The 19624-nt window shown below is 26.4% G+C and overlaps 1 protein-coding gene and 1 pseudogene across 1 annotated transcript in view; one reads left to right on the top strand and one right to left on the bottom strand.

The window, feature by feature from the left end:
• The window catches only part of bi (T-box transcription factor bifid), a 207420-nt gene that overhangs the window by 153933 nt on the left and 33863 nt on the right, over nt 1-19624 (bottom strand). The window lies entirely within an intron of this gene.
• On the top strand, nt 13569-13687 carry LOC142232472 (5S ribosomal RNA; annotated as a pseudogene).

Here is a 19624-nt window from a genome sequence, read left to right on the forward strand (position 1 = left end):
ATACTATATAGGTCTTTACAGAAAATGGTCCTTCGAGATCACTCTTTGAATACTTTCTGGAAAATGGTCCTTCGATGTTAATAAAATCTTCAAACAGTGTATGAGTCCTCAATTAAGAAATCGGTTAATTGCATAAAGAAAATTTGTTCTTGTTCTAAGTGAGAGAAAATCCATTGCAAGAACAGATTTTCCTCAATAAAGAAATCGGTTAATTGCATAAAGAAAATTTGTTCTTGTTCTAAGTGAGAGAAAATCCATTGCAAGAACAGATTTTCTTAATTTGCATACACTGCAAAGTTCATTTGAAGGTTTTCTGGATATCGAAGGACCATTTTCTGGAAAGATCTAAATAGGACCCAGAGAGTGATCTTTAAAATATAATTCTACTAGTACTATTTTTGTTGAGTACTATTTAAGTCTTTCCAGAGAATGACGGTCCGAAATCTCTCTCAGAGTACTATATAGGTCTTTACAGAAAATGGTCCTTCGAGATCACTCTCTGAATACTTTCTGCAAAATGGTCCTTCGATTTTCATAAAAAACTTCAAACAGTATATGAGTCCTCAATTAAGAAATCGGTTAATTGCATAAAGAAAAGTTGTTCTTGTTCTAAGTGAGAGAAAATTCATTGCAAGAAAAGATTTTCTTAATTTGCAAGGTTCATTTGAAGGATTTCTGGACATCGAAGGACCATTTTCTAAATAGTATACAGAGAGTGATCTTTAAAATATAATTCTACTATTGTAATAAATAAAATGTTTGCTTTCATTGAAGATTTATACTCATAAAGAAGTTCATTTAAACAACCATTTTCTGAGCGGACCTAAATATTACACAGGTAGGACTTAAATAGTGCTCAGAGAGTGATCTCGAAGGACCAATTTCTGGGGGGTCTAAATAGAACATAGTAATTAAATAGTACTCAGAGAGGAACTAAATTGTACTACGAGAGTGATCTCTAAAAATTTTCATTATTATCACAAATCTATCGCTGGGGTACGGAGGAGACTTAAAAGATAAAACCCTAGGTTAGGTTAGGTTATGTGGCAGCCCGATGTATCAGGCTCACTTAAACTATTCAGTCCATTGTGATACCACAGTGGTGAACTTCTCTAAAACCCTAAGGCCCATCTGGTGTTAAAGAATGTCCATAACGGCCCCAAAAAAACAACGAAACATGTCCGTCCATCTGACTAGGAAAAATATAATTACTAAAAATTTAGATCACTATGTTTTCGAATTTTATTTTCTATCATTGTTTTGGATTTTTTTTAATACAAATAATAAAACAATAAAATATAAATTTTGCTCTTAAATCTTAAATCCCTTCGGTGTTGAATAATTTACCTATTTCCTGTTAACATTCTGGTATTATAAAAAAACTTTATTTAAACCTCATGGTAAAAAAAGCTCCCCCATTCTCGCAAAAATGTAGGCTTAAATACATGCGTTATTATATTCATAACATATACAGCCAAGGCTCTCATCTATAGAATTTAGGTGAGAATATTTTTAAATGAACAAAATAATCCTTGGCCTCAAGGATGTGTGTTTTATGGCCCAATTCTCTACATATATGACAATAAGAACATGGGTTCTTGCTGGCTTAAGACATGGCCATCATGAATGAATGACTGAATGAATGAAGGGTTGACTGTTTTTTTTTTTTGGGATGCAGTGTTGCTGTAATTGCTCTTGAAATCTCAGGAGAGGGTTATATGCATCATCATACATGGTGACATGATGCAATAATGCTATCAGCCCACCCAGAGAAGGTAATAATGAAAGATAGGAAGGCCTACATTGGTATGGCATTTTTTTTTTGCGAAACATTGAAAAAGCTTAAAGACTGAGTTCAGCACGTTTTGCCTTTTTCCTTGACTTGTAAAGTGGCAACACCAACAAGTAACACCATCAGCATCATCATTGTCATCATCATGATTGGTATGAATACCAGCAGCAAGTGACACCAGTAGCAGCAGTAAAATAACGTCAACAACAACAACAACACTTTTGTTGCTTATCAATGCTGTGGTGCTAATCGCCACTCATTCATTTACACCTTCAGTATTGCACTTACATGCTTCTTGGCTGTCATACAGCACATCCGTCCGTCCGTCCGTTTTTACATACGGTAAGACTGCCGGTCCTAGTATTGCACATTCATGGGATACCTTGCCATTACTGTTAACCAGGCAGAAGTTGGCGTATTTTACCACCTTGCATATTTTGCCAGCCAGCCTATTGATAATAAAGCTTTACACATACACAGCCATTTTTTACCCATATATTTTTGTATATATTTAGCAAAATTTCCATATATTTTTTGAGCATAGGTAATAGACAAAAATTCTAAGCAATTTTTACATTCCATTGAAAGAAGACCCAACCTCTAAAGCAAAGCGAGAAAATCATCCATACACGTAAAATAATTATCGATTTAATTTTAATTAAAAATAATTAAATTGTTAAGGGGAGTTATTTGTTTTAATTATTTTTTTTAATTAAATAACAAAATAATTAATAATGTAATCGAATTATTTATTTACAAAAAAAAAATATAATAATACATAGAAAATAAATTTTAAAATTTATTTTCTATGTATTATTATATGCTTTTTTTGTAAATAAATAATTCGTAATTTATTATTATTTGTAAATAAATAATAATAAATTTTAAAATTTATTTTCTATGTATTATTATATGTTTTTTTTTTTTTTGTAAATAAATAATTCGATTACATTCTTAATAATTTTGTTATTTAATTAAAAAAATAATAATTGAAACAAATAACTCCCCTTAACACTTTAATTATTTTTAATTAAAATTAAATCGATAATTATTTAGTAAATATGTTCCTTCAAAAAAATATTTTGGGAAATAGGTAAATTATTATTTTTGAATTTTAAGGAGAATTATTAAAAAATGTGTTTAAAAATTATTATAATATTAATTCATTATTTAATCAATTAATTGAATTGCTTAATTTTTCTGTTGCAAAAATTTAATAAATTTAATCAACTTTACAAGCTTAAAAATTTAATTTTTGAAAAAAGAAAATGAATGAAAAAATGGATCGAATTAATTGGTCTAATTATTAAAAAAAAATAAATAAAAATAGATTAATAATTAATTGTTTACTCTTTACTACAACAAAATAATTTTGGAAATAGGTAAATTATTATTATTTTTTAATTTAATTCAAATTACCGAATTATTTATTAAAAAACGTGTTTAAAAAATGTATATTACACACAAAACAAAAATTTCTGATTCAATCACGAAATTAATTGATCCAATTAATTTTTTAATTGAAATGTCTTCAATCACAGAAATGATAGTATCAATTAAAAAATTAATTGATCCAATTAAAAAATTAATTGATACTATTAATTTTTGTGATTGATTTTTGTTTCAATTAAAAAATTTGTTGATTCAATTAAATTTTTAATTGAATATTTTTTTAAACTCAATTAAAATTTTAATTGGAAAATTTTTCGTGAAATTTTTTTCTGTGTAATAATTCATTATATAATTCGAAAAATGTTTGAATTACTTAATTTTCGTATTGCAAAAATGAAATATATACAAAAAAATTATAAAATTTATAAATTTTATACACAAAATATAATTTTTGAAATAAATAATTTCTATGTTTTAATTTTAAAGCGAATAAAAATATGAATCGAATTAAAAAAAATTGGTTAATAATTAGCTACTTAATCACAATTAATCGAAATTCTTTATTTTCCAATTTCATTTCCATTTCATATATTGATGATAAATTTAATAAAAGTTTTAAGTATCTTTATACAAAAAAACAAATAATTTTAAAAATATGCAAATTATTTATTTTTTTAATTTTAAAGCGAATAAAAAAATGAATCGAATTAGTAAGTCTAATTATTATAAAATTTTTAATAAATTTTTAATTTTTAAATTTAATTTTTAAAAATTAATCGAATTGCTTACTTTTTTCAATAAAAAAAAATATATTAGTAACAATATTTAATAAAAATAATAAAAATTTAATATATTAATAATAAAATTTATAAGCATCTTTATTTCAAAATATAATTTTTGAAATAAGAAAATTATATTTTAAGCGAATGAAAAAATGAATCGAATTAAGAAAAAAATGGGTTAATAATTAATTATTTAATCAAATCAAAAATTAATCAAATTTCTTCATTTTCCAATTACAATTTCATTTCATATAATAAAAATTAGAAGTAATTTCTATATGTGTAAATTTTTTAATTAACAAATTAAAATTAAATTAAATTTGATTAAAATTAATTGTATTAAAAAGCCTAATTATTATATAATTTTTTATCAATTTTAATTATAAAATGTATTAAATTTTTAAAAATTAATCGAATTGCTTACTTTTTTTTCAATAAAAAAAAATATATTGATAACAATATTTAGTAAAAATAATAAAATAAAATAATAAAAATAATAAAAATTTAATATATTAATAATAAAATTAACAAAATTTATAAGCCCTTTATTCCAAGATATAATTTTTGAAATAATAAAATTATATTTTTGTAAATTTTAAGCGAATGAAAAAATGAATTGAATTAAGAAAAAATGGGTAAATAATTAATTATTTAATCAAATCAAAAATTACTCAAATTTCTTAATGTTCCAATGTTAATTTCATATAATAAAAATTATAAGTAAATTCATACAAAAAAAATAATTTCTATATACGTAATTTTTTTAATTAACAAATTAAAATTAAATTAAATTTGATTAAAATTAATTGAATTAAGCCTAATTATTATACAATTTTTTATAAATTTTAATTATAAAATTTATTAAATTTTTAAAAATTAATCGAATTGCTTAGTTTTTTTCCTATTTCAAAATTTTTTTTTTACAGATGATAAAGCCATTTTTTTATTTTAAATATATTTTAAAATGAAAAAATTTAGGTAATTAATAAATGTAATTATCAAAACAAAAATTTAATTAAAAAAAAAAATCAATTGAAAAACTACTCTAATTGTTTAATCTTCAATTTTCAAAAATAATTTTCTCGATTTACTATAATTATTATTATTTTTATTAAATTTATGATTAATAAATTACTTTAAAATTTCATTTCTGTGTATTTATCACTTTGAATTATTTGCCAGCTCATTTGTATGTGTGTGTGGAAAAATTTTACAAAAATGCTGTTATATGCCTCTGTAATACATATGCTAGTATAAGTGTTTGCATGAATGTGTGTATATTTGTCATTGCTTACTGTAAAGTTTTTTTTTTGTTTTTCTTTTTTCTTCTCTGCTTAAAAACAATGGGCAAATTCTGAAAAATGGTGTGAATGTGTGATAATTTTACTCAAGTTCTATGACATGCATGCTTGCATGGCTTACACACAGCTTGCTTACTTGTCTACTGCTGTTGTTTCGGCCCACCAACCTGCCTTCTCCTTGCTTACAAGTGCATGCATTCATTCATACAACTTTTGGGATTTCATTTATTTTTGAGATGTTCGTTGTTGTTGTTTTTATTTATTTTTTGCAGCATTTTTGTAATGTTGGCTTTTGTGTAAAACAACCAGTTACTTTAGTGGACTAACAACAATGTGTGGTTATAGAGGCTTATAGCCACGGTTGCCACTCGAGCCAAAAATAATCTACAAAATTTGAAGAAAATTCTAACAAAAAACAACCAAACAGAAAATCTTCTACAGAAAATTTTGTCAAAATTTTATTTCTATAGAAAATTTTGTCAAACTTTTATTTCTATGAAAAAATTTGTCACAATTTTATTTCTATAGAAAATTTTGTCAAAATTTTATTTCTATAGAAAATTTTGTCAAACTTTTATTTCTATAGAAAATTTTATTTCTATAGAAAATTTTGTCAAAATTTTATTTCTATCGAAAAATTTGTCAAAATTTTATTTCTATAGAAAAATTTGTCAAAATTTTATTTCTATAGAAAAATTTTGTCAAAATTTTATTGCTATAGAAGATTTTCTCAAGATTTTATTTCTATAGAACATTTTGTCAAAATTTTATTTTTATAGAAAATTTTGTCAAACTTTTATTTTGATAAAAAATTTTGTCAACATTTTATTTTGATAAAAAATTTTGTCAAAATTTTATTTTGATAGAAAATTTTGTCAAAATTTTATTTCTATAGAAAATTTGTCAAAATTTTATTTCTATAGAAAATTTTGTCAAAATTTTATTTTTATAGAAAATTTTTGTCAAAATTTTATTTTGATAGAAAATTTTGTCAAAATTTTATTTTGATAGAAAATTTTGTCAAAATTTTATTTCTATAGAAAAATTTGTCAAAATTTTATTTCTATAGAAAATTTTGTCAAAGTTTAATTTCTATAGAAAATTTTTGTCAACATTTTATTTCTATAGAAAATTTTGTCAAAATTTTATTTTTATAGAAAATTTTTGTCAAAATTTAATTTCTATAGAAAATTTTTGTCAAAATTTTATTTCTATAGAAAATTTTGTCAACATTTTATTTCTATAGAAAATTTTGTCAAAATTTTATTTTTATAGAACATTTTTGTCAAAATTTAATTTCTATAGAAAATTTTTGTCAAAATTTTATTTCTATAGAACATTTTGTCAAAATTTTATTTCTATAGAAAATTTTGTCAAAGTTTTATTTCTATAGAAAATTTTTGTCAAAATTTTATTTCTATAGAACATTTTGTCAAAATTTTATTTCTATAGAAAATTTTGTCAAAATTTTATTTCTATAGAAAATTTTGTCAAAATTTAATTTCTATAGAAAATTTTTGTCAAAATTTTATTTCTATAGAAACTTTGGTCAAAGTTTAATTTCTATAGAACATTTTGTCAAAATTTTATTTCTATAGAAAATTTTTGTCAAAATTTTATTTCTATAGAACATTTTGTCGAAATTTTATTTCTATAGAAAATTTTTGTCAAAATTTTATTTCTATAGAAAATTTTTGTCAAAATTTTGTTTCTATAGAAAATTTTTGTCAAAATTTTATTTCTATAGAAAATTTTGTCAAATTTGTATTTCTATAGAAAATTTTGTCAAAATTTTATTTCTATAAAAAAAATTTGTCAAAATTTTATTTTTATAGGAAATTTTGTCAAAATTTTATTTTGATAAAGAATTTTTTCAAAATTTTATTTTGATAGAAAATTTTGTCAAAATTTTATTTTGATAGGAAATTTTATCAAAATTTAATTTCTATAGAAATAAAATTTTTGTCAAAATTTTATTTCTATAGAAAGTTTTGTAAAAAATTTATTTCTATACGCAATTTTGTCAAAATTTTATCTCTATAGAAAATTTTGTCAAAACTTTGTTGTCATTAAAAAATTATGAAATCCTCTAAGTTGGAGAGGAATATTTTAGAAAATATACCAAAACATCACGAATTCTACCAATCTACCAAACAGTAAAAAATCTACCATTTTTGTTAGAATTCTACCAACTGTGGCAACCGTGCTAATAGCGCACATGGACAAATTTAAAGATTTATATTTTTTGTATAAGAAGAGAAAAAATAATTAAACAAAAAATCATATAATTGTAAATTGTAGAAATTATTTAAATGGACGGACGGAAAACCGATGGTTGGACAAATTATTTCTTTATATTTTTATTTGTATATTTTTTTTCAAAAATTTTATTTATAAAATTTTTGTCTATAACTGTTAACCCTATAGTCTTTATCTATATGTCTATAGGGAATGTGGTAAACACAAACCACTTTGAATTTGCGAGTTTTCAATGAGTCTTGGTCTTTTGTTTTGCGTTTTCTCGTACAATTAACTTGAAAAAGAAAAGTTGTTTTATTTGTGTGTGCCTGTGTTGGTTTGTACGTTTTTTTAACAAAGTGCGAATTATTGTTGTTGTGTATTGCTTTAAATTGCTTACTCTCCAAAGCAACACTTGCCAACACTTCATTTTACTCCTCAGAGAGGTGCAAGTAACTCTCTTTGCTTCCCTAACCCCAAGCATTGACAGCTCCTACAATAAACAACAAGAGAACTTGCAATTTTTGTTGGTAACTTGAGTGTAAAATATGTAAGCCATAGTAGTAGTAGTAGTGGTGGTAGTACATCGTTGTAGTTTTCCAATTCATTCATTCATGAATGCAACTATGCCGGATTGGCTTGAGACCGTGTTGGGTGTTAGCATTTGTTCGTTTATTACTAACAACAAAAACGAATATTTTATTTCTTATGGCGACTAAGAGTAAGACCAAAACAGGAATTTTGTCGGGAACTTTGCCAGCCACAAGGGCAATGAAAGTTGCATTTCTAACAAAAGAGTAAAGAAAATTTTCTAAAACAAAAACTGCTAACACTAGCGCGATTTGATGACGACAACAACTATATTTTATGACTAAACTTTTCACGCCATAGAATAGGCCATATATCATAGACCTCCTGCCTACTATGTGACAGTCACTATGATGGGCCATAGAAATGTTACCCTCAGTAAATGTAACTTTTAAGCCTCTTTTTTTTTTGGTGCATAATTACTGTAAGTATATGGCGCACGAAAATAAATATGTGCGATATACAGGAAATGAAAAGTTCTGCAAGATATCAATATATAAATATGAATATATTATTTTTTTTTTTCTCAAGATCATTTCAAAAGGGGGGAATGTAAAGTTCTGTGATATAAAACAGAACGAAATATTACAAAAATATTAGAAAAATATTTTATGTAAATAAATTACTCAAAAAAAAATAAATAAATAAAAAACTAATTAAATTAATTAATTAATTAATTTCATATCAAAATTAAATACATCAATTAATATTTTTATTGGATTAATTAAATTTTTAATAGGATTTGTTGATTGGCGTTTTTGAAGCAGTTGCAATAAAACAAATTAATTGGATCAATTAATTTCATTAATTAGAAACTAATTCGAGCAATTAACTTCATGATAGAAATTGAAAAAATCTGTAATTTTTTAATTGAAATGTCTTCCATCGTCAAAATGATAGTTTTAATCAAAATTTTAATTGACCATAAAAAACACAGTTGATTAAAAAATTAACTGATTTGATTTGAAAATTTCAATTAATTTTTTAATTTAATTTAATTAATTTAAGTGATTCAATTGATATATACACACAAAAAATTTTTTTTTCTGATTCAATCACCAAATTAATTGATCCAATTAATTTTTTAATTGAAATGTCTTCAATCACGAAAATGTTAGTATCAATCACAGTTTTAATTGAGCATAGAAAAAATTCTTGATTAAAAACATAATTGATTTTTTTTTAGCAAATTTCAATTAATATTTTAATTGATTCAATTAAAAATTTAATTGATGTTGATTGCAAAACTCAATTAATGTATTAATTAAAAAAGGTAACTATTTTTAATTACTCTCTGAATTGGCTTAAAGTTTTTGTTTGGATTAACAAATGATTGTTTGAAATACATTTTGAATTAAAAAGTCTTCCGAATTTGATTAAAAAGTTAATTGTATCAATTAATTTTTTAATTGAAAATTTTAAAATGTTCAATCATTGACTTAATTAACTTAATGTTTCTATCATAATTAAAAAGTTAATTGTATCAATTAATTTATTAATTGAAAAAATTTTCAACTTCAGTTAACTTTTTAATTGGAAATATTTTGGTGATATTTTTTTTCTTTGTAATGATGGTAAATTAATTAGATCAATTAATTTCGTAATTGAAAAATTTTTGTGTGACCAAAAAGTTGCCATATTATTAATTCAATTAAAAAATTTAAGTAATGTCGATTGGAAAACTCAGTTTTTAATAGATTCAATTAATTGTTCAGTTAAACATTTTAATTATATCAGATAAATAATTAATTCTGGTTTGCAAACGACATCGATTAAAGTTTTTAATTAAATTGTTAATCGTAATAATTAAGTAAGTAATTGTTAAATAAAACCCGCGAAAATCTTCACTCATTTTCTTAACTAACCATGGGTTCTTAGTTTGATAACAAAAAAAATTATTGATACAATAATTAATTTTTTAATTCAAGCCGTAACTATTTTCAATCAATTTCTTAATTGACTTTTGTGTTTTTATTTTGATTAAAAATTTGATTGTGTTAAATAATTTTTTAATTAAAAATTTTAAAAATTATCAATCATTGTCTTAATTGACTTAATGTTTGTTTAAAACCTTAATTGTATAAATTAACTTTTTAATGCAAAATGTTTTCAGCTTCAATTAACTTTTTAATTGGAAACATTTTGGTGATGTTTTTTTCTGTACACAGAATTTTTTTCCACGAAAATTTTTCAAATTAAAGGCTTAATTGAGTTTTAGAAAATATTCAATTAAAAATTTTATTGGTTCAACAAATTTTTTAATTGAAACAAAAATCACAAAAATTAATAGTATCAATTAATTTTTTAATTGGCTCAATTAATTTTTTAATTGGTACTATCATTTCTGTAATTGAAGACATTTCAATTAAAAAATTAATTTGATCAATTAATTTTATGATTGAATCAGATTTTTTTTGTGTTTATTCACAGAAAAAATATCAACAAAGATTTTTTTATTTTTTTATTGATATTTTTCTGTACACAGAATTTTTTTCACGAAAATTTTTCCAATTAAAGGCTTAATTGAGTTTTAGAAAATATTCAATTAAAAATTTATTTGATTCAACAAATTTTTTAATTGAAACAAAAATCACAAAAATTAATAGTATCAATTAATTTTTTAATTGGATCAATTAATTTTTTAATTGGATCAATTAATTTTTTAATTGATACTATCATTTCTGTGATTGAAGACATTTCAATTAAAAAATTAATTTGATCAATTAATTTTATGATTGAATCAGAAAAAAAAATTTTGTGTGTATTCACAGAAAAAATATCAACAAAGATTTTTTTAATTACATTCCAGTTGAATTTTAAAAAATTTCCATTTAACATTACAAATAATTGATTCAACAATTTTTTAATTAATTAAAAATCAATAACAAAAATTAATTGTATCAATTAATTTTGTTTAATTGGAGCATTTAATTTTTTAATTGACGTTGTTGATAGACAATCATTTCTGTGGTTGAAGATATTTCAATTAAAAATTAATTGGGTCAATTAATATAGTGATTGAAGACAAATAATATATTTTGCTGGGTTATTAACAATTGTCAATGGCATTGTTTATAGTGTGAGACACCTCTAATAAGGAACTTTCAACAGGCTGAAACATTTTTAAAGTGTTGTCAGTGTCTGTTATTGAATCCAATTGATCATTTGTGGGCAAATCAAAAGTGTTGCATTAAAAATAAAAAAATAAAACTTTATAATCTACATCTGTTAACTCATTAGAAACTAAGTACGAAAACTGGTTTTATAAATTTAGTTTGAGTCTAGTGTAAAGCCATTTGTTTTTTAATAAAATATAATTAAAAATATATTAACAATAACTCGCCTTGAACTTAGCATATTCCTATGGGTCAAAACTATTTTAAGAGTGTGTCTTATTTGGACATTATTTAATAATAGATAAATCTTTGAGGAATTCCTTGTTTACAAAACTATACAATTTACTCAATTGAATAACACTTGTAATAAAAATTAAAGATTTCAACTATCAATTAGGTGAACTGTGTTATTGGAAATCCCCCCTACCATTAATGGTCTGTTAATAGTTCACTACTGGTGCTGATTGCTATATTAAACAGCAATGAATTGTTAATTTTAAATAATTATACAGGAAATTTCAGTTACAATAGAAATTGGATTTTTTTTTAATTTTACGCTTATGCTAGAGAAAAATTCAAAGAATTCTAGTTAAATAAAAAAAGAAAAAATATCGATTGGTGATTCGATTCATCACTTGATCACTCCGTTAAATAAAAGTCAATGTTAAGACACTTTCAGTTCAATTTTTGGCGCCCGAGCAGGGAGAATAATATGTGACAAATTTCATTCAGATTTGATTTATATTTTTCATTTTACGCTTGTCCAAGAGAAAGATTGGAGAAATTCTAGAAAAATAAAAACCAAAAAAATGTCGATCGGTGATTCGATTCATCACTTGATCACTCCGTTAAATAAAATTCAAAGTTAAGACACTTTCAATCCACTTATTGGCTCCCGAGCAGGGATTTGCTGGGAAAAACGACACTATTTTTCATTTTACTTATAATTATCTAACGGTCTCTTTTTAATGACTCTATTGATCAAGTTTTTTTTAAACTTCTTTGTCCAAAATGCTCGAATAATAATAAAATTTTGTAAATTAAAACCACGCATTTGGATGTTAATCGCCTGGCTTTGAATGATATCAGTCTAACATCAAAAGTAATTTTCATTTTACGCTTGTGCAAAACGCAGACAAATGTCATTAACCGACATTTGTCTGCGTTTTGCACAAGCGTATTCGATTCACCGCTTGATCACTCGAGTGAATAAAGGAAAATGTTAGGAGAGAACTTTTTGGCGCCCGAGCAGGGAGTTGCAAATTTCATGGCAAATAAACTAAACTAAACACCACCGAGTGAAATCGATGTGACAACTTCCCAAATACCAAATGAGTTGGCTTTATTACAGAAGACCGGATCGTTTATTTAATAAAAAATGACTGAATAACCAAGCAATCGGAATGCTGTCCCATTTAAGGTTTAATTACACACCATGCATCAATCCGTGCGTTGATGGAAGGGTTGATTTTTTTCTGTTTGTGGCAGACTATTCGAGCTTTTGATTTCAAAGAGAAATTTCAGCTCTTCAATCATCAGACGCATTGAACGCATGGTATGTAATTCTACCTTTAGGATAACGTGAAAAAAATTAAAAGCCTCTTGAAGATCAATGAGACGTAGGCATTTCAAAGTCATAGTATGCAAGAAATTCCCCATTTGAGCACTCAACTCATCGAAGGACAATCTTAACATAATTTCAGAGTACTCTTCGGCGCCCGAGCAGGGATGAATTACATAGCAAATAAACTAAAACAATCGCCACCGAGGAAGAATCGATGTGACAAATCCCCAGATACCCAATGACATGGCTTTATTACAGGAAATCGGCTCGCTTGTTTTATTAAAAACAGACTGGATCACCACGCAATCTCACAATACAAGCCCAACCACCGAAAACTGTAATATTCAATATCTGAGGAAAATGGTAAGAGATTTATTTAAGATGAGATAGTCTTTAAGAATGTGTTAAGAGCCATGGAAAAAAGTGTCATCCCGGCCGAGATTTTTAAAAAATCACCCAATGACTTAATCAGCATGAAATTCCCTTTCATGGAGTTAAATATGTCCAAGACAATATTTAGATTGTTTCAGAGCACTTTTTGGCGCCCGAGCGGGGACTAAGTTCCGAATTGCATTGCAAACAAAGTAAAACAACCACCACCGACAGCTACTCGAAAGAGGGAAAATTGTAGAATAACCAACAAAGTAGTTTGTATGAGTAGTCATGTTGTAATTCACCTTTGACGATAGTTCCATAACCGAAATCAACCCCAAAGGCTTATCGACCGAGCCTGAAATGTTTACCGGAGCCACAGCTATTAACGAACTCCTACATGTGCAGAAAAAGCTTTGTTATATTAACGACCATACCACGCTGAGTACATCGGTTCTCGTCCGATCACCGAAATTAAGCTGCAACGGGCGCGGTTAGTACTTAGATGTAGGACCGCTTGGGAACACCGCGTGTTGTTGGCATTTCTTTTGGGAGCCAACGTGGTGCAATGGTTAGCATGCCCGCCTTGCATACACAATGTCGTGGGTTCGATTCCTACTACGACCGAATACCAAAAAAGTTTTTCAGCGGTGGATTATCCCACCTCAGTAATGCTGGTGACATTTCTGAGGGTTTCAAAGCTTCTCTAAGTGGTTTCACTGGAATGTGGAACGTCGGTCAGACTCGGCTATAAAAGGAGGTCCCTTGTCATTGAGATTAACATGGAATCGGGCAGCACTCAGTGATAAGAGAGAAGTTCGCCACTGTGGTATCACAATGGACTGAATAGTCTAAGTGAGCCTGATACATCGGGTTGCCACATAACCTAACCTAACCTAACCTAACCTAACCTAACCTAACCTATATTAACGAAATTTGTCATTAAAATTGATCTAATGAAAAAATTCATAAATACAATGAAACATTACGGTATTGTTACGATTTTTCATAATATTAATGAACATTTTCATTGTCTTAAAGATATGTTTTCATTTCATTTCATATTAATGAACATTTTCATTGTCTTAAAGAAATGTTTTCATTTCGTTGTCAAATTTAATGAAATTCTTTTCTGTTTTTCTGGCCTATTAGTAAAATAACTACAGATACCCTTAATGCTATATTGCATCTACTGAAACCTCACACTTCTCTATAGTTTTTTATTTTTTTTTTTGGCGATTATATTAACCAATGCATATTTTGTTCTCTCCAATTTAATTATATATCTTGTTTTATATACTACTATAACACTTTCTTTTCAATAGCCCTGGAGAATACACATGTTCCAGAGGTTGTACAACATATCGTAATGAAAAGAAGAAAAGGTAGAAAAACCAACAACAACAACGTAATGCCTCTAAGGTTTACGTGTTCAGGTTTTTATTTTATTTGAATTGTTAATGAGCTGCTGATCCAAGCGATGATGATGAATAGCTGCCTCTTTAGAAAATAAAATGACTCGTTCAGCATATCATCTACCTGCCACTTAAGACCAGGAATATATCGTTTTAAACTCTGGCACTGCACGAGTGAAACTAATTGCGGGGTATCTCTCTGCTAGTGGATGGTGGTGGTGGTGATGATGATAGTGGCGTTTTGTGTTTTTTGCCAATGCATTTAGATGAGGATCAGTTATAACTCTTTGCTGGTGGTTAACTCCCTGATAACCTTGCCAGCTTGTTTGTTTGTTATTTTACGTGCCAACTACGCCCACTTGTATGTCTCTCGGTCCGTCCGTCCATCCATCCGTCCCATTCTTTACGCAAGCCTGTCTTTGGTTTTACTACTCATCATCATGGAGTGGTTTTCGTGAGTTATTTTTTGGCATATGTTACCAATTTTTGATGTTCGATTCGGTTTGTGGTGAGGATCTACTAAATTGCCCTAAGGATCATAATTCTGGGCTTTGTCCTCCTCTCAATATGTGAGCGTATTTTGTTTGTTTGGCAAGCTTGTTAACCTGAATAATAGCCCCAAAGGTCTTAAGTATGTCTATCTATGTCTGTGGTATGTCTGTCCCGACTTTTGGCTAAGCCTGCGAATTGCCTGCCTTATGACGGAGATGGAATGATGATGATGATGATGACGATGAGGCTCATAAGAGAACAGGTTTCCTTTTGTGGCTTAGCAAAGTCAAGGAAATAAAAAGGAAAAGTAACACATATTTATGGTGTCTGGAAAAGGAGGACATGCACATGCTCATTTTTTTTTAAATAAAAGGTGGCAAAAATTAGGAAACTAATTTTTGGCAACAAAAAAAAAACACTAAGAAATAGGGAAACTCCTTAAAGAGAATGAAACCTTAGAGAGAATGCCATCACATGGGATTTTCGTCTTTATTATGTAGCTATAATCCATTTTTCTCATTTTTCTAAAATATTTTCCCAACATCTGTCGCTGTTCAGCAAACAAAAACAAACCCATAAACCATGAATGAAGCGCCAGAAAAGTAGTCAAGTGTTATTAACAACCATAGCTAGGATCTCTAACCGCAAAAAAGGATGCATGCAACATACGCATGTCCCTACATCTATATAATTCCCCATATGTGCATACAAATATCTCTGGGAGTATGTCTATGAATGTGTGTGTGTTTCTCTCTCTTTAGTTTTTCTGTTTGTAGTAGCTGTTTTTTTTTTGTTTTTTAAAATTATTATGTGGCAAAAATATACGGGTTAATGTCTGGATGCGACCGATACCTTGAATGCAACTGACGTTTTTTTACACGCAAACACTTTTATTAACCAAAACAAAAGCACCAAAATTAAAAACAACACAACATGCTCTCACTACTCATAACATTGTTGTTGGTTGTCACAATTTTCAAAGGCCAGCATAATGGAATATTAGAGTGGCCCTTAAAACGAAAGAAATATGAAATGAATTATAAAAAAAAATAAATAAAAAATATTTAAAAATTCCACAGACAATTATATGATACCCAAAACTCTCAATATAAGCTTGTTTGCCAAGTTTGGTTTGACTTTTGTGCATATTTCTGCGATGAAACCCTCAAACCTTTTGTATGTAAGAAGGACATCACAGAGAAAGAATTTCAAAAAAAAAAATTAATAAAATTCATAAATAGGAATTATGTCTTACAATATTTTTTTATCTGATGATGAATGTATCATTGCTTTAAAATCCTTACTATACTCCTTACTAATACCCTTACAATGCATTACTTCTCTGCATACACACAAAAAAAATTTTTTCTGATTCAATCACCAAATTAATTGATCCAATTAATTTTTAATTGAAATGTCTTCAATCACAGAAATGATAGTACCAATTAAAAAATTAATTGAAGGTCAATTAAAAAGTTAATTGATCCAATTAAAAAATTAATTGATACTATTATTTTTGTGATTGATTTTTGTTTCAATTAAAAAATTTGTTGAATCAATTAAATTTTTAATTGAATATTTTTTTAAATCTCAATTAAAATTTTAATTGGAAAAATTTTCGTGAAATTTTTTTGTGTGTACTTTAGAACAAATTAAAAAAAGGGCAAATGAAAGATATTAATTAAATTATTACAAAAAAATTATTCAAAACAAAATATTGCCGTTACCATACTGATAACTTATTATACTACTTACGAATACCTTACAAGGTATTACTTCATTGCTTACTTTAGAACTAAAGGACTACAGATTAGTTTCATACGGCCATAATAAATTATTTCATAAAATTTTCATTTAAAATATTTCCTCTTAATTTTTGAAATATTCTCCTTACCATAGTGATAACTTACAATACTCCTTATAAATATCCTTACATGGCATTACTTCTTAGCTATCGTTTAGAATATAGGGCACTAGGAACGTATTAATTTGAAACGACCATAATAGATTATTCCTTAAAAAGTTTATCAAAACATTTTTAAAATATTCTCTTTACCATAGTGATGACTTACAATACTCCTTACTAATATCCTTATATGGCATTACTTCTTTCTTTTCTTTCGTTTAGAACTTAAGGCACTAGTAAGGTATTTATTTGAAACGACCATAATAAATTATTCCATAAAGATATTACTTAAAACATTTCCTTTTACTTTTAAAAATATTCTCTTTACCATAGTGATAACTTCCTATACTCCTTACGAATACCCTTACAAGTTATTACTTCTTTGCTTAATTCAGAACTAAAGGGCAACTGATTAATTTGACATGTTTATAATAAATTATGCCATACAAATTTTATTTAAAACATTTTCTCTTAATTTTTAAAATATTCTCCTTTGCATAGTGATTTCTTACTATTACAAAGAACCTTACATGACATTACTTCTTAGCTTTCGTTAAAAACTTAATACACTAGAAACATATTAATTTGAAACGACCCTAATAAATTATTCCATAAAGATTTTACTTAAAACATTTCCTCTTACTTTTTAAAGTACTCTCTTTACCATAGTGATAACTTCCTATAATCCTTACGAATACCCTTACAAGGCATTACTTCTTTGCTTACTTCAGAACTAAAGGGCAACTGATTAGTTTGACACGTTTATAATAAATTATGCCATAAAAATTTTATTTAAAACATTTTCTCTTAATTTTTAAAATATTCTCCTTTGCATAGTGATTTCTTACTATACTCCTTACGAATACCCTTGCACGGCATTACTTCTCTGCTTACCTTAGAACTTAAGGGCAATAGCAACTTATTAATTTGAAACTACCATAATAAATTCTCCCATAAAAAATGTATTTAAAACATCTCTTCTTAAGTGTTAAAACTATTTCTTTTTTGATTACTTACTATACACCTTACAAAGCATTTTTTCTCTACTTACTTTAGAAGTTAAAAGCTAAATATAGAGGCGTATTAATTTCACATGACCATAATAAATTATTCCATAAAAATTTTATGGAATAATTTATTATGGTCGAATTTCGTTTTACAAATTATTTTGGATATTATCTTTTTCTTAGCAAATTAACTCCTTACTATACACATTACTCATATCATTACAAGGCATTATCCTCATGTTTAGAATTCACTCCAAAAATTTAATTTCTATTAAACCCCTCGGCCATGATAAATTGTTCCTTAAAGGTAATATTCAAAATATGTTCTCATAAGTTTTCAAATATTGTCCTTACTCTATTGATTACACAGACCTGTCAAAACATTACTTTTCTACTTACATTACCACTTTGGGGTGAAGAAAAAGGTTAATAGACCCTGTTTTAATAACCAATTTCTTAAAACTATTATTAAAATCCATTTCTTTTGAAATATCAAATAAACTCCTTACATAACTAATTACAAACACCTTACACTTCTACTTATATTCACAAATTAACTCCTTACTCTTGTCGTTACTAATGTTATAGAAGGCATTTTTCCAGCTGGTCTTAGATATGAAAAAAGACAAACATTTTTTAATTACAATGACCAGTGATTTATTCTTTAAAAATTGTGTTGAAATTATTTTCCTCTACCTTACCCCATTCATTACAAATGCCCCCGAAGACATTATTTTTCTATTTACCTTTGAACTCAAAGACAAAAAAATAGTTTTTTTCATCTTCATAGCAAAATATTTAATACAAATAATGGAATGTGTAAAATAGAAGTATTTTATTTCTTTTCTTTATCTTTAAACACCTTACTCTACTCATTACTAATACCTTACAGAGCAATATTTTCATGATTGTCTTAGATTTGAAGGCCAACAAAAATTACAATGACATTCATTACAAATAATAGAATTTGTAAATTAGACTTTTGAAGTATTTTTTTCTTTTCTATATATTTCTTTAAACACCTTACTCTACTCATTACTAATACCTTAGAGGGCGATATTTTCTTGATTGTCTTAGATCTGAAGGGCAACAAAAATTATTAAAGTACCGTGACAATAGAATTTGTAAATTGGACTTTTGAAGTATTTTGTTTCTTTTCTTTATATTTCTTTAAACACCTTACTCTACTCATTACTAATACCTTAGATCTGAAGGGCAACAAAAATTACTAAATTACAATGACCAGTAATCTCAAAAAATTCTAATTAAAATATTTACCTACTCCCTAACTCCTTACCCTACACATTACAAATGCCTTACAAGACATGATTTCTATTTACGTTTGAACTTAAATAAAAAAAAATCATTTAATTAAATGGCCATAGTAAATCATTTAATAAGAATAATATTTAAAGCTTTGCGGGTAGTAAAGTGATGAGATTACTGAAGACCGTACCCTAATCATTACCAAAGCCTTACACGGTAGTGATTTTCTGATTAAATTAAAATTTAAAAGCAAAATTAAACAATCCATTTATACCGTCATCAATAATAGTCTCTAAAAAATATTATCTAAACATTTTTTGTAAAATGACCCCTTACTTCTATGCTTACATAGACCTTACTATTCTACTTACTTAGACGACTCCAAGCGTTTTA

Source organism: Haematobia irritans, chromosome 3 (assembly GCF_050003625.1).
Source record: "Haematobia irritans isolate KBUSLIRL chromosome 3, ASM5000362v1, whole genome shotgun sequence".
Taxonomy (NCBI): Eukaryota; Metazoa; Arthropoda; class Insecta; order Diptera; family Muscidae; genus Haematobia; species Haematobia irritans.